This window comes from Solea solea, chromosome 4 (assembly GCF_958295425.1).
Source record: "Solea solea chromosome 4, fSolSol10.1, whole genome shotgun sequence".
Taxonomy (NCBI): domain Eukaryota; kingdom Metazoa; phylum Chordata; class Actinopteri; order Pleuronectiformes; family Soleidae; genus Solea; species Solea solea.
This window is the reverse complement of record NC_081137.1, coordinates 22,363,053-22,378,635: the sequence shown is the minus strand read 5'-3', so window position 1 is coordinate 22,378,635 and position 15,583 is coordinate 22,363,053. Positions and strand designations below refer to the sequence as shown.

Genomic DNA, 15,583 nt, shown 5'->3' with positions numbered 1-15,583 from the left:
GTGGCTGATCTGAGAAGTTCAAATAATACACACACACACACACACACACAGATACAAATATACACAGATGGACAGACAGACGGGTTAAGGTTAGTGGTAAACTTCAACAGAGCAGTGGCAATTAATCTTTGCTTTGATCTTAAACAGAGTTCTGCTGTGCCGTTTTGTTCTTTTATCGGGACCCAGGTGCTTGTTATTGAAAAGATTTCACCAGAACACTCACAGAGATTAGAGCAGAACAGAATTGTTAAAATTGAATGAAATCTCAGTGGAATTTGGTTAGCGGTTTATAAACCACCGTGGGAGAAAACACTCCTGGTTGAATCATCTTAGTTTATCTCCACAAAGCATCATATTAATCTGTTTTTATGTGGACAGAATATTTAAATATCAGCACAGATTATTGAGATTTGCACAGGTCCACAACCTGCAGCCACTTCCCTCCCAGCAAGGCAGGACTCCTTTACTTTTTCTTCCTGCACCCAGTCTACAAACACGAGAGCTATCTGTGGCCTTTTAGGAGGAAATGTCAAATCAGCACGTAGGATAAGGTCGGGACAAGAGCAGTCGATGGGGCATCATAGAAAAGAAAGGGCACCTGCCAAAAAATCCCCCCGCACTGCATGCTGATTTGCGCAGCTATCGATTGTAAGAATTGCGTTTCAAGTGTGGAGATGATTGCCGGGCAGCGTTATTAATCTAGTGTTATTAAGTCACTATTGAAAGTATAGGGAAACAAAGTTAAATGAATGAACTGAGGTCAGTGTTCAGATGATGTTCTGAAAAACCACAAATCTGAAAATGACTCAATCAAGAGGACAAGAAAAGAACAGTGAAAAACAGACTCTGTGTGTTTGAAATAATTGTAATGGAAGCCCATAATGAAGTTAACTTTTCTATTGATAAAAGTCAATAGAAAATTAATTTGTGACATTTTATCCTTTTTTGTTTTTGCCAATACTTTTACTGCTCAAGTACTTTACTTTAGATGACAGATTTCTCCTGGACATGGGTTATATTTTGCAGTTAAGCGCAGACTAATCTGGTTGATTCAAAGCTTGTTTGATTTTTACAGTGTGGGGGTGAGGAGTTGCCTTTTCATTCAGTATTTACAAACTTCACATTCATTCAGAGCACAATCTATAAACGCCACCTCCCCTTACACTTTTGGCACTCGTGCAGCAGATCACTACATTTCACGGTCAGCATTATGTAGTCACCAAAGTCGTCTTGGCCACAAACCCTGCTCGACCGTCCGCAGCCAAGTGTATTTGTTTTGCTTTTATCCGATCAAACGACGTGTTGCCAATACCAATCAGTTATTTTCTTGCAGTTTTGGACTCTGCAGAGACCATGTCCTTCACACTGTGTGATCGGCCTGAAGCAACAGCTTCTACACCTCAACCCTTGCACACAGTCTGAAACACTTACTGCATGTTTACAAAGATGCAAAGATCATTTTTCTCATTCTTACACTTGATCATTTCTGCAGCTGGAGCAGCTGCTTGTTATAACGCGGCGCCACGCTGCCTTTGGGAGCAGACAAAGTCAAACTGAGAAAGATGTGGAGTTCATTTTATAACATTATTCATGAAATCCACAGTTACAAACACCAACTATTGTTATGTTAATGCACTTTTAATACATAATATTTGCAATATTTGACTTACAAAAGAGGAATAAGCTACTTAGAAGAAGTCTTGGAAAGAAATCCACTAGATAGGAACAGTGGACTGACCGAGAGTGAGAGTGCAGGGGAGGGGGTGAGGAAAGTGCTCAGGACAGAAGATGCTCTAGGAAGATGCTGGGTCTTCAGGGGCTTCTTGAAGATAGATAGGGTCAGTAAGAAGAGTCTGGAAGTTGCCTATTTATTCCTCGACATAAAATTGTTCTTACTATCGTGAGTTCACATGCAGAAAAATACATACCTGCCTTCCTTCGCCCCCAGTTCACCCCTATGTTCCAGTTCATTCTGTAGGGTTGCCTAGACAAAGAAGAATAAGCAGTGACTCTTTTTCATTTAGCATAAAAACCCTTGAGGGGATATATATATATATATATATATATATATATACACATACATACATATATATACATATAGAGCAAAAGAAAGTGGAAGACTGCTCCAGGTCCAACAGCAGAGCCAAACCTTAGTCAGTCATACTACAGATGTGTGTGCCTGTTTTTCCTTTCTCTTCTTTCTCTCTCCACTTCTGTGGCCACGCTGTGATGTGGCTGCACTTTTAAACACATCCTAATTACCAAAACAACAAACCAAACCAAAACAAAAAAAACAACCTTGGCCAGATCTAACAGCCCAGAGATGTGGGGGCTTTCTCTTAAATTATGCCATGTGTTCCTCTCAGTCCAAAAGGCCTGGTGGGCACGCTTTCAACATTTTCACTCATGTCCAGCAAAGAAGCAGAGACGAGCTGACGGGCTGGCGATGGCGTGAGGGGGAAGAGTGTGAAGAGTCATTCAGTTACTATACTTACAAGGATCTAACTGTGTCAGAGATTCAGACATGTTTTGGTCAGATCTCAATACTACAAAGACAAAGATGAATATTGTACAATATTGTACAATCTATTGCTATCCATCTATATATAGGTCAAAATTAAGGAACTATGACTTGGGAAACAAACAGTTGAAGCCTCACATTAGACTATTTGAGTCCAAATTTGCCATTTTTCTTTTAAAGACATTGTAAATATTTAATGTGCGGCTTACGACAACTAAGAATGTTGATAATCAAATCAGATTCACCCGTTTAATATCTTGATTTGTTACTATTTTGCCACATAAACCAACAAGCAACACTTTCTTGTACTGCTTTCTGATTTCTTGAAGAGATTTTTGGATGAACATTCAGGTTGTGACAAAGACATTCTTGCGTTAACATCAAGTAACGCAGTTAGCACAACAAATTGGCTAAATTATCAAAAATATTAATACTTAAGAGTGATTACAGAGAGTGGACCCTCTCAGTCACTGATATTAAACACTTGCCAGCGTACAATCAGGACACAGTTTTATGTCATTGACCATCTGGAGGAGGGAAATCTTTCATTAACTCACCTGTGATCTGCAAATAAGCCAAAAAACACATTTCAATACATAATTTAACACTTTCTTAGTCTATAAGTATGCACTATTTGGGTGTTTGTTTGTTTTTTGTCCCTTGCTATCACACTGACAGAATAAATGTATTGCATATATGAATAAATGAGCTGAACACTGAAACTGTTAATTAAAACAAAAACACTGTGTTATGAATGTGGCAGCTGTGTTTTCCAGAAATCTCACTTCACTTAACGTTGATACGAGAGGAAATAAAGTCATTATAGAATTCCGCATCTGGGCATTGTGGGTAATTCTATGCACCACATTTAATGTAATTTATTGAGATAGTGCTGTCAAAAAAAGACAGATTTATGTCAGTGGGATTTATGATCTGTTGTCAAAACGCCGGAAAACTAAATTGTATGCGCATGATTTGACAGCGACATGTTTACAAAATAACCAGGATGCAAAGGATGTCTTTTAGTCATCTGAACAAGAGCACTATTTTTGACTATTATTGAAAAATATGTATATGGTTAAAAAAAATATAAGCAGAATCATTGCATGTTGTGTATTTGTGTGTGTGTGTGTGTGTGTGTGTGTTCCCACTCCTCATGCAGCACCGACACCCCGACTCGCAGCCAGACACATATTTCATGGCTTGATGGTCTCTCTGTATGACGCCGGAGCGCACGATAGCTTATCTGCTGAATCCTCCTCACTTGAGTTAAGTTCAATAAAATGCAGGAGAGAACGGCCGACGACAAAGGAAACTCCAGCGAGGGAAGACGATCAGATTACAGGAGCACTACAGATACACCGCAGTCGCAGCTCGGGTCAAAGTAGGACAGAGAGCAGGCAAGTGAGGAATAATCACAGACGCCACAATCGTGTGGGGAGTACAAGGAAGTTTCTAGTGCAGTGCAGCTACTGTTAGTGCACTACATTTATTCACCTTCAGCTGGTTGTGTAAACCCTCTTTTTCTGCAGCTCAGCTCAGGATGCAAAAGAGGAAATAATTAAAGATGATTTATCTAATTAAACTTGTTTTTTTTTAAAAAAAAGGTTTAGAGGCCATCTTTGCATCAAACAGGCCTGACATGTCACCTTGTGGGTGATGGAGCTTTTTTTGAGGAGCAGCAGCAGCAGCTGGTGTGATGACATCTATGCATCGTCATCATCATGGTCCTTGTGGATCAGGGAGTTAAGATAGAGGATTTACCCATCTTTAATTAAAAATATACAGCCCTGACTATCTACTTAAAACACTCACAGTGTTTCGCATCCATAACTCAATACAATCTGTAGAGTAATGATTCATCCTCTGTTAGTGGCTCAAAACTACAACTCAATCATTACTTGATTTTTCAGGTGATAATATTGATAATTGAGAGTTTAAAAATCCAGTTTTACAATTAAAAATAATCTCACATAGTGAATTACCTGTGGCAAAAATCTATGGCAATAAATTCCCCAACAGAGATTCTAGAAAATTGTTTTAATGAGCATCAATCCATGCAAAACTATAGGAAACTGATGGAATTACAACTTTTAAGCTAAATCATATTCTTGCTTTGAGTGTGTATTGAAAAGAATGCATCATTGGTGACTTTACTGCGGTGGAACAAAAGAAGGTGCAGAGACAGTCTCTAAATGTAGATGTTGCTCATTACATCGAAGTCAACCCTCTGATGTCTCGTTAATTGAATATTAGACAGTCCTGGTCTATTCTTTGTCAAGTTCTAAGAAAATTAACTCTTCTAGAGTATAATTCTGGCAGAGCATTGGCTACTGTTGTTGCCTCACACACAAAGGTCACCAGTTTGGTGGAGTTTGCATGTTCTACCCGTGACCACATGGGTTACCTCCAGGATCTACGGCTTATTTAATCTGCATATATAAAACATGCAGATTAGGTTAATTGACTGTAAGTGTGAGTGCATGTGTTGTTTGTCTCTGTATGTTGACCCTTCGATGGACGGATGACCTGTCCATGGTGAACCTTATTTTTGCCCTTTGATTGTTTATGATTTACAGACGAGGGACAGTGAGAGGAGAGGAAATAGAGGAGACAGTTTGGTTTAGGAAAAGTAGGAAAAGTTTGATGCTGAAAAACAATATAATATAAATATATATAAATAATAAATATAATCTCTGATTATATAAAGTAAAAGATGGCGGATGAGGTTGGAGAGCAATAATTCAGCTTTTGCTTCAATGGGAACTCGTGGCATTTATTGTAATGTTGATGCTCCCAGGGGCCGACACTTGAAGGCGTCCCTGACCTCAGCCTTATCTGTGCACACACTCACACAAACCACCACACTGCTGAAATTCAACAGAATATCCGCGCTGGCTTTTCCCTGCACCCACACACACACACACACACACACACACATGCAGTTGTACACGCTTCAAACTCCAGCCAGCTTCTCAGGGTGGCATTGTTCAAACACACAGCTGCCCCGGCTCTGATTAATTCATTACAGGGCCAGGCACAGTATAATGTGTGTGTGTTGTATGTGGGGAGTCAAGGATGGGGACAGAGAAAGAAACAGTAGGAGCGAGGGAGGGAAGGAGGGAGAAAGTAAGGGAGAGATGACAGCAAAAAAAAAAGAACAAGGGGGGAGAGAGGGAGCCTGCAGAGATTAAAAAAAGAGGGTAAGGGAAAAACAGCACAGGAGAGAGAGAGAGAGAGAGTGAGGGCATGTTGGGTTCGGATTATTAGTGCTCCCTAGTGGTCAGCTGGCGGATTTATTCATATGATTTATCACATTGTTCCTGCTCTGGGATTTTGTGTTTGTTCCTATTCACGTTCCCCTCACACTGTATTAATCATAAGTGTGACTTTGAAATTACCGCTGCCATTGACTTTGAGCCTCGTAAGCAGGCTTGACACACACACACACACACACACACAACAGTGCATACATCCTCTCACCAACTCCCAACAATGAATTCTAAGAGGCTAACTAATAAAGGCCATTGTGTTACTGTGTTCGGCAGACTTCTGTCGCCCATTGTTCCTTGAAATCGAGTTAGGGAAACAGCCCCATTTATCGTCAGTCAAACATCGGTCTCATGTTCCCATATAAATGTTAATGCTCTCTCTCCCCAAACACAGAGTTTAGTTCTCTGAATGTGGGCAAAGAAAGAGCTACAACCACTGGAAGAACGACGACAAGGCAGCCGGAAGAATAAGAATAAGAGCGTAATCTGGCTTTCACTAACACCCTGTTTTTGAAAATGTCACAATGGATTAATAAAAGGTCCAACATGGCCCATGTGGAATTTTGTTTTGTCCAGTTGAAGGAACAAGGGGATGAACGACAGGATTGTAGCGCTCCACTGTTCACCAAATAATATTCACTGAAAGACAAGTAAAGCTGTTTGGATTTGCCTTGGCTTTATGTCAGCATTGCAAATGACTGGAGATATAAACAAAGGGTCAAATCTGGTGTCTTTTATTTAATAAATATTGTTTTGCTTAACTATTTAAAGTCTAAAAAGTCTAAAAAGGAGAGCAAGTTTTAACACTGGCATCGCATCATACCACAGATGTGAAACACACTCACACAGCTATGCTGCTCATAAGAGGCGTGCAGAAATCACGGATGATAATGTTTATGTTGTCTGTTTCCTCAAAAAATTCCTATCACTCTTTATTTTACTTAACCTTTATTTAACCAGATAAAAGACCTCTTTCACAACGGGTGACCTGGCCAGGAAAGGCAGCAGCACACGTCACAGTTAATAAAACAACAAACATTGAGATATAAAAGTGCAAGTGAATAGACAAATAAAGTGCAGGAGTTATGGTTTCAGTAACAATTTAGGATTCAACTGCCTTTTAAGATAGAGCATTGATTCTTTTTATCACTTGTTAGTGCGTCCAACATGTTATATACCGACACCTAATGAAACCGACTTAAAATGAACCGTCTGTATCCATTTTAGTGCTACTTCTATATTCTATTAAAAAAAATATTTAATTTTGATGCCTTGAAGAAAATAATCTGGAGATGAATCGATCATGAAAATATAACCATTAGTCATCTGTTGTATAACGGTATGATGATGCACTATTATTAATAAACCCACGAGCCCTTTACGTCGGTGAAGATGGAAAAGCATTAACATATTGGGATGACACCGTCTCCACACACACACACACACACACACACACACAGAGAGAGAGAGAGACATTGGATTAGGTTTGACGGGCTGTCTCCGACCATTTCTGTTACTTTCCGTAAACAACAATGTGACATTCACACCCACCTCATGTCATGACTGGTCAGCTCTGACGAGGTGTGGAAGGCGCCGGGATTACATAGGTGCAAAATGGATTAATGCTCCACATACTTTCAACAATTGATGTATTTACGAATACTGTTATATACTTCGGTTGGTTTAGAATAGTATAGTTTATATAAAGCCTCATAATGTCCGTCTGGACTTTTTTTTCTTATTTTAACTATAAAAAAGCCAATTTTTCCAGAATAACTTTCAATATCTGTTAGTTATTTACAATTTACTAAGTTTTATTGAGAAAAAAAACACCGTAGTTGTACATGAACACCAGATTTTGCACATTATTTGAAATTTTAACAGTATGAAACACATGTAAAATAACATTTGTTTGAGTTTTTTTGTCTCAATGTGCAAAAATGGGCCAAAAAAATGTACAAAACTATGGACAGGCGTTTTTCCAACTCTCTCCTCTCTGGTGACAAAGACAATGAGCACAAACTGTGTAATTACGATAATGCAAAGTACTCTTTTCGCAAATGTGTCATCTGTGATACGCTCAGTGTTTAAGGGTTAATACATGCATTTTAAAATTCAGTATTCATGTCTAAACAATCACTCTTCTTGAAAATAAATTCTACTCAGTCGGCACCAAATCAAAACGGCAAAATAAGTCACCTGTGCAACCATTTCTGCCCCTGCTGACTACACCCAAGATGAAGATCCTGGTGTTGAAACAAGCTGCCAGCCCACAGGGAGACCTCTCTTTCTATATTTCTTTCTGATCAGCAACTTTAATCTCTGCGTCCTCTGACCCCTCTCTCTCGTTTTTGTCACCTAAAGGCAGAACTTTTTCTCCTCGGCACATAAAAGTCAGTCAGACACGCTGGAATAAACTTTCATAATGAAACTTATCGATTTGCTGTGGGGAGCTATTTTAACGGCGCAGGTAAAAAAAAAAAAAGTGTTCTCAAGGTGATGGAAATGATTGTATGAAGGGTTTGTTTATATAAGTCTGTTTCTGTCAATCAATGAAAGCTGGGAAATAAGTGAGGGGAGACGATGATGAGGAAGAATAAGAACCTCAAGAAGATATTAAAAGCCATGTGCAGGATGTTGTGTTTAAAGCATTTTACTCATCACCATTAACCCTTTAACACCTCACCCTCAAAATGTCCATCTTGACTTTTTTTTTTCTCCTTATTTTAACCATAAAAGGGCCAGAAAATGTGCTAACGTTCAATATCTGGCAGTTATTTAAAATGTACTGCATGTTAAAATAGTGCATTAAACATTTAGAATGAAGAAAAACAAAAAGTTTAGAAAAAACACTAGTTGTATGCAAACACCAGATTTTGCATGTTAAATTAGAAATATGAAGAGTATACATAATAACATGAACTTATGGTACAGGTGTTTTTCCATCTCTCTCCTCTCTGGCGACAAAGACGCTGATTCAGCGGCTTCCTGCAACAGTGCGAGTGAAATGACCGTAATAACCACACACTGATTTTGACGTGCAACTTCTCATCTTTCAGAAACTGTTGGGATTTTTCCAATAGCACAAACCGTCGCATAACTGCAGTCATGCAAATGTGTCGTCTGCAATACGCTCGGCGTTAAAGGGTTAAATTTACACGAGATACAATCTAGAGAGCAACTAAAACAAAGTTTCCCTTGTTATCCAGAGCATGAATCTTTATTTTATTTTTTATGTTGTCAAGGCTAAATGTTTTAAAAGCAAAATAAAAAGGTTTCATGCTCTCACTGGCTTGTATTCAGTATTTTTAACTATGAAATATGAGTACCAGTAAATTGTTTGTGTGACAATCTGCCACGAGTATCCACTCATGATGTTCACATGTCATGACTCAAGATAAAAATGTAGGATCTGAACAACACAATTATCCAATTTTTACTTTAAAAAGTCCGAAAACGTCCAAAACACCCATGGGGAGGCTTAACCTGAATCTTTTGTCCAGTAAATCCTGGGTTTACTTCGAGTAACAACTACAAGTTATCGATCTGTGCAAGGAGACACAAACAACCCCCATATAGACATGTGAAAAAATGCTGAATAAAACATACAATAATCTGCCTTTACATGAAATTTAAGCACAGACCTCAATTATATTGTTCATCTCTGACTGCTGTAATTATCATATAATGAGATTCAGACTGAAAAGAACGAGTGATTCAGTCTCTCTTCAAGTCTAGAACCATTTACAAAGGTCTTGCGCCGTAATTAGCCTGTTAGAGCTTGTTCACAATGAGTGATGCAAATTATAAAGCTTTGCAAGTACTTTGACTCCGTCAACCTTCCCTCAACAATCAGCAGACCTGCCTAACATCCCAGAAATTATAATAAAGTGTGCCCCAAAAAAACAGGAGAAAACTATAAAAAGAGTTTTCATAAAATCATAAAATAACCATGAACGGGAGGAAGTCAAGTAGAGGTCTGCAAGTAGGGTAAGAAGCAAATCAAAACAGGAATGTGACGACAAAAGGACCTGAAGCGATGTTTAATACGTCCTTCATGGAAAGTAAAAGCTTTCAAAAACAAACAAAGTAAAGTCTGCATTGGATATTTGCAAAGTAGCATCAAAACAAGCCCGAGGCCCTTTTTGGCAAAGGAATCCACAGGTGTGATTAGAGCGAGACGAGCAGAAGGTACAGTCTGTTAAACAAAGGTGAGGAGCGATCGCTGAGCTCGCTTTGCGGCAACGGCATTGGGAAACACTTTGGTGGAGGTTGAGGTGAGAGTGTGTGCTGAATTAAACACAAACATAACTCGAAATCCACTATAGACGACATCAGAGGGGTCAAACTGGCGGCCTGCGGGCCACATGTGGCCCACCACCACTTAATACCCTGTTTACCTGCGACCTTAATATACAATACTAAATATGTTTATTAGCAATATTTTATCATAGCAATATTGAGACAAAAATAAATGTACATTAAATCACACACATATGAGCTTTTGTCCACGTTATTGACTTACTTTTAGATTTATTTCTCTCCTTTGAGATCATAAATGTTGTCATTGTGAACGATACATTGTTCATACTTTGAAATTCAGTGAAGTATCATCATGAAAATCTTAGTTGCGATATCATGATGGAATATGATGTTATAATTTGAAGCTCATACTGCAAACCCACGACTGAACGAGACACTCGTCGGCCCCCAGGTCATTTGAGTTTGACCCCCCCCCCCCCGGGACGACATCAACAGACACAAACTAAACTAAACTGCAGAAAATCTAATGCAACTCAAAGCACTTTGCAAAGAAGAAGAGTTGAAAATCACATCTACGAAAAGTGATATTTCCCCCTAATGAGATGTAGGTGCACAGACGACATGTAACGCCACTGTACGTCAGCAGCACGTCGAGTTTGTCGGGCACTTCAGTCCACAGCGACAGCCGTCCACTGCCAGTCAGAGCCACAAAGGGGATGCAGAGTTCTCAAGTGGCTCAAGAGGCTACCATAAATCCTGGGATGGAAGATGAAAAATGAGGGAGGGAGGTCTGAGTTCCTTTCATCTTTCTCACTCTCACAAACCACGCTGTCAAATTCTCTCCATCTAAACTATCCAATCTCTCTCAGACATGCTTCCCACCATCGCACTCACCGTCCCTCTTTTCCCCCAACCTTGAATTCCCTCCTTTCATTCTTTTTTTTTCTTACTTTTCTCCCTTTTTTCTTGATCTCTCCTCAGCTTTGTAGTTGGATTTTTTTCCTCCCCTCTGCCCCCGCCTCCCTCCATCTATTACTGTGTGTAGTTTCACGGGCTCTCGTGGCGCTCCGTATCCCCAAGACACAATGCCATCTATTCATATTACATCAAGAGACACTGACACAAATTATTTGAAGGGTACATGAGGCTGCAAAAACAAAATGATCCAGAGGATGAAGGGAAAATTGAGACAGATGGACAGAGAGGTGGGAGACAGATGACGGAGGCTTTGGGGGTGAAAATATATATAAAAAAAACTAAAAAGAAGAAAAAAAGGTCTCGCAAAAGTTATGAGGCAGTTAGAAACTTCACTGGACTGAGATCAGAAGTGAAGCAGAGCAGCTCAGTTAAAGTGCGGCGAGCTTAATTTGTGTCTGACTGCTGTTGTGTTTGAGGTGACACTTAAACGCTTAATGTCACTACTTTAAAAACCTAACTTAATCCCAGCCCTGAAAGCAGTTTGAAAACAGAGTCTGCTGCTGTAAAGTATTTCTCCCCGCAGCAGTTTGTGGTGAGACGAACACGCTGTTGCTATAGCAACCTCTACTGGCACAGGTCTGCCGCTTCACATCCATCCTTTTATCGGCATCTGTGACCAAAACACATTGACAAGCATTTTCAATCTCAACCCCCTGAAAATGCCCATGATGAAGCATTATCTGCAGGTTCTCCTTCTTATAAATGTGAGTTTTTCCTGCAATCAGCTTATAAGTGCACAGTCGTAAAGTTAGATTACAAACCAAGAACTCAGGCGTCTGGCCAGAGGGCCCCGACGTCCCCACCTTTACGCTAGTCCTGTCTCCATAATCTGATTCATAAGACAATCGGTGAAAACTTGCACCACTATAATAAAACAACATAGTTGAAGAGATCATCCATCTTGTAGCAGTGGTTTTAAGAAAAATCCACAGTTTAAAACAGTAAATTGCTAAATCACACTTACAGGGAACAGCTGACATAGTCCATGGCAGGGCCACATACGACACGTTTCCACTGATTGGTCAGAGTGCCTTCACAGCCGGACAATACCGAACTGTAGATCAGTTAAAAACATTTAACGATCCTGAAAAACGTGGGTTAATCTCCAACAATTACCAGGGAAATGTCTTAAAATCTCCATATGTAACAGAGGAGTCTGGCGTTACTTCAGTGTCAGACAGAGTCTGTGCTCCCGGTCATGAAGGAAAGTACTGAACAAAAAGTTTAATGAACTGATTCTAATGATTCAGTTACACTGAAAACAACTGCCACCCTAAATAATCCCAAATTGACTCAATTTAAAATAATTTGTAACCTCATTGCCTTAAAATGTTGAGGCGAGTAAAGGATTTCAACTAAGTTTCTCCAACTTAAAATACCAAGTTCACATGACTTATTACTTTTTTCTTTTTTAGTCAAATAAACTAATATTTTTCTTGTATCGACTACAGGTACAAGGTTTACTTTAGGTCGTTTCAACTCACAACTAAGCCACGGCAGTTTCATGTAGCCGTGCAGTGATGACTCCGCCCACGTTGAGTAGGTACTATTTTGTAGTGGAAAACAAACCTAAACCGAGCCGAGGCGAGTCGAGCTGGCACTGTAGGTGAAAAACAACCATTCACTCTCACACCGACTGGGATGAACAGATGATTCTGTTGTAGAGTCATTTACCGTGACAGCTTCACCTATGACAGACGACTCCGAGAAGGATTTCACTCTCTCACCTCTTTCTCCATCCACTCACGGCACCGTTCATCTCTCAGAATTTGTTCTCCCTCTCCTCCCTTGCGGCTCCATCTCTGGCGTTATGAGCAGGCACTTCTCCCTCAAAGGCAAAAAGGTGTCATTGTTTTCCATTTGCAACCATTCGAGGCTGTTCAGGCATCTACGAGCAACACAGGGGGGGAGGGGGGGGGAGGGGGGGGAGAGAGAGAGAGAGAGACAGGGAATTAAGGGCTGAGGCCGGAAACCAAGAATCTGTGGCCAATCTACCGCGATGCTTCGCTCTGCAGTTCTGGGAGTGAAGTCAATCTCCCGCTTCATAATTTCGTTACACACATTCAAGCTCAGATGTGCAGGGACACAGTGGAAGTGGAGAGGCTTCACTCTCTCTCTGTTTTTATCACATTTGTGTCCTCTCTGAAACCACCCATAGTAGCATTTGCTGAAACGGGGCTCGTGGGTCTCCACATAAAACTCAATTAGTGGTTTTGGAGACGATATTTAGAACACTTTTTGTTCAGGGCATAAAAACCACAAAAAAGAAACTTGCTGGTTGTTAAATTACCTCTGTACGTCCCTTGTATATTTCAGACCTTTATGCATTTTTTTTTTTTACAATTTCTGAACACTATCACACAATTTTAAAGCATATACGTCAAATAAAAAGTCTACTGTGCACATGTACACACAGATTATAGATTATCAACATTATTTTCACTGCAACTGTTGCTATTACAGATGACAGGTGACATGTACTTGCATTTCAGTCATCTGACAGGAACATATGATAACGTGTGACTGCAACAAAGTATTGTTCCACCTCTTCTCCATTACATCCAGCAAATATTTAACCCGAAAAGAGCAAAGATATTAGGCTTTCTGACGCAACCGTATTCCACTATTTTGGGTCAAGTTTGAATGAAACCAGCTACACATTCCCAGTCAGCAGATGTAGTAGATAAAAACAAGAATAGATCAAACACAGCTGCGATGCACCCTGCAAACTCACACGCTCAAAAACCCAATAACGGCCTGTTTAATGGCCCAACTCTACAATGGTTTGTTATGATATATTGGGCAATCTTCTGCTCACGCCCCGCAGCGCTCAAAGCCATTCTTTTCCTGCGTCCACAACATTCACATAAGGACCGACTCAGATACGACAGATAGAGAGGACAGCAAAGGAAAAGGAGTGATGAAGAGGAGAATATTTGAAACATGTCGGCTAAAATAAATCCTCGTGTTGGCATGTGTTGTCCTTTCTTACTCACAATGAATAAAACATCAATTCTACCACATTTTTTTTAAACCCACACCTTGTTTTTTATTAGTAAAAATTAATGATTTATTACCCAAATTGTCGTGGGAATATAGTTGAATTTAGTCGGCCATCTTTTCATGCCTATATGTTTTGCTCAGTGACTGATATTGATCAAAAGATTATTAACCCCCCGAGAAAGTTGTCAGGATAAAAGAAGCTCCTCTCACTTGCCGCTTTTATTATGTGTGGTATAACAACTCTGGTTATGTGAAGATACAGAGAACATGGTCTTAAGCACTTGAAAGCATGTCATTATCTTTTTAGATACGTACATATGCTGCAACACTGGTGTTGTATCAACAGATCAGTGCTGACGCGACACTCTGTCACGCTGTCCTCCCATTTTACTGTGAAGTCAAATGGTTTCCCTAAGACGCAGTCTGTCTCATTTCAGAACATAGTACAGATAAAAAAAGGGTAAAAACGTATACTTAAAAAGCTAAAATCATATAATTGTCCACAGTTAACCCTTAAAATGTCTGTTTGGACTTTTTTTTAAAAAGATGAGAAAATGTCATGTGAGTAAACTTTTGACCATTTTTTCAGAATCATTTTGAATATCTGGCAGTTATTTACAAATTACTCTGTAAAACTAAGAAAAACTTTTTATGAATTTTTATTAACGTTTTTATTAATAAATATCACTTTTTATTAAATAAAAAGTTTTATTTTAAAAAAAAAAGTGAAATTGTGAAATTTGAACAGTATAAAACAATTTTAAAATCAAACACATTTGAGCTTTTGTCCAAAAAAAGGCCAAAAAATGGAAACTATGTACAGGCGACAAAGACGCTGATTCGCCGGCTTCCTGCAACACATCAAGTGAAATTACCGTAATAACCACACGTTGGCTTTGACATGCAACTCCTCCGCTTTCAGAAACCATTGGAATAATTCGACCATCACTCGGTCACTTTAGAAGGGGTCAGTATCTCGGTTTAAACCTCATCACAAATCCTTGTGAAGAGTGAATTCCTGCCATATGTGATCAAAACATGAAAACACTGAAATGAAGAACCAGATAATCCAGGAAAAATGACCTGCCTCTGTCCTCGTGTGCAAAAGTCCGTTCCATACGATCCACGAGTCATTTGCACGCTCCACCCAATCACACAAAGTCACAGATCCACACTTTCAGCATGTTGCCTCATGATCCCATTAGAGTTTCTCATGTTTAAAAACCTAATCTCCATCCGGAAGCAAATCAGATATTGATGATTAATTTATAACCTGAGAAGGATCTTTTTTTTTCTTTTTCTTTTTTACATTTCCGTTTTGCAAAGCTCAACATTTCACTTTTCAGAAAGACTAAATGATGCAAGGACAGTAACGTTGAGAAGACTCTTTTATTCTTTGTCTTCTTTAACATATGGTTTTCTCACTTTCTCTCTAATATTGGAATGAAATATCCATCCATCCATTGTTTACCACTTGAGGGTCACGGGTCAATATCAGGTATCCAAGGTAACAGCAACACCAACACCAAGGTAACCAACTTTACAT

General features: G+C 39.4%; 1 long non-coding RNA gene across 1 annotated transcript in view; it reads right to left on the bottom strand.

Moving 5' to 3' along the window:
* Window positions 1–15,583, bottom strand: part of LOC131458825 (uncharacterized) — a 34,702-nt gene that overhangs the window by 3,162 nt on the left and 15,957 nt on the right. Inside the window, exons 2-3 of the long non-coding RNA XR_009240128.1 lie at window positions 12,762–12,922; window positions 1,929–1,984 (exon numbers count right to left, since the gene is read on the bottom strand). This is a non-coding gene — a long non-coding RNA (uncharacterized LOC131458825). The remainder of the gene's footprint in view (window positions 1–1,928; window positions 1,985–12,761; window positions 12,923–15,583) is intronic.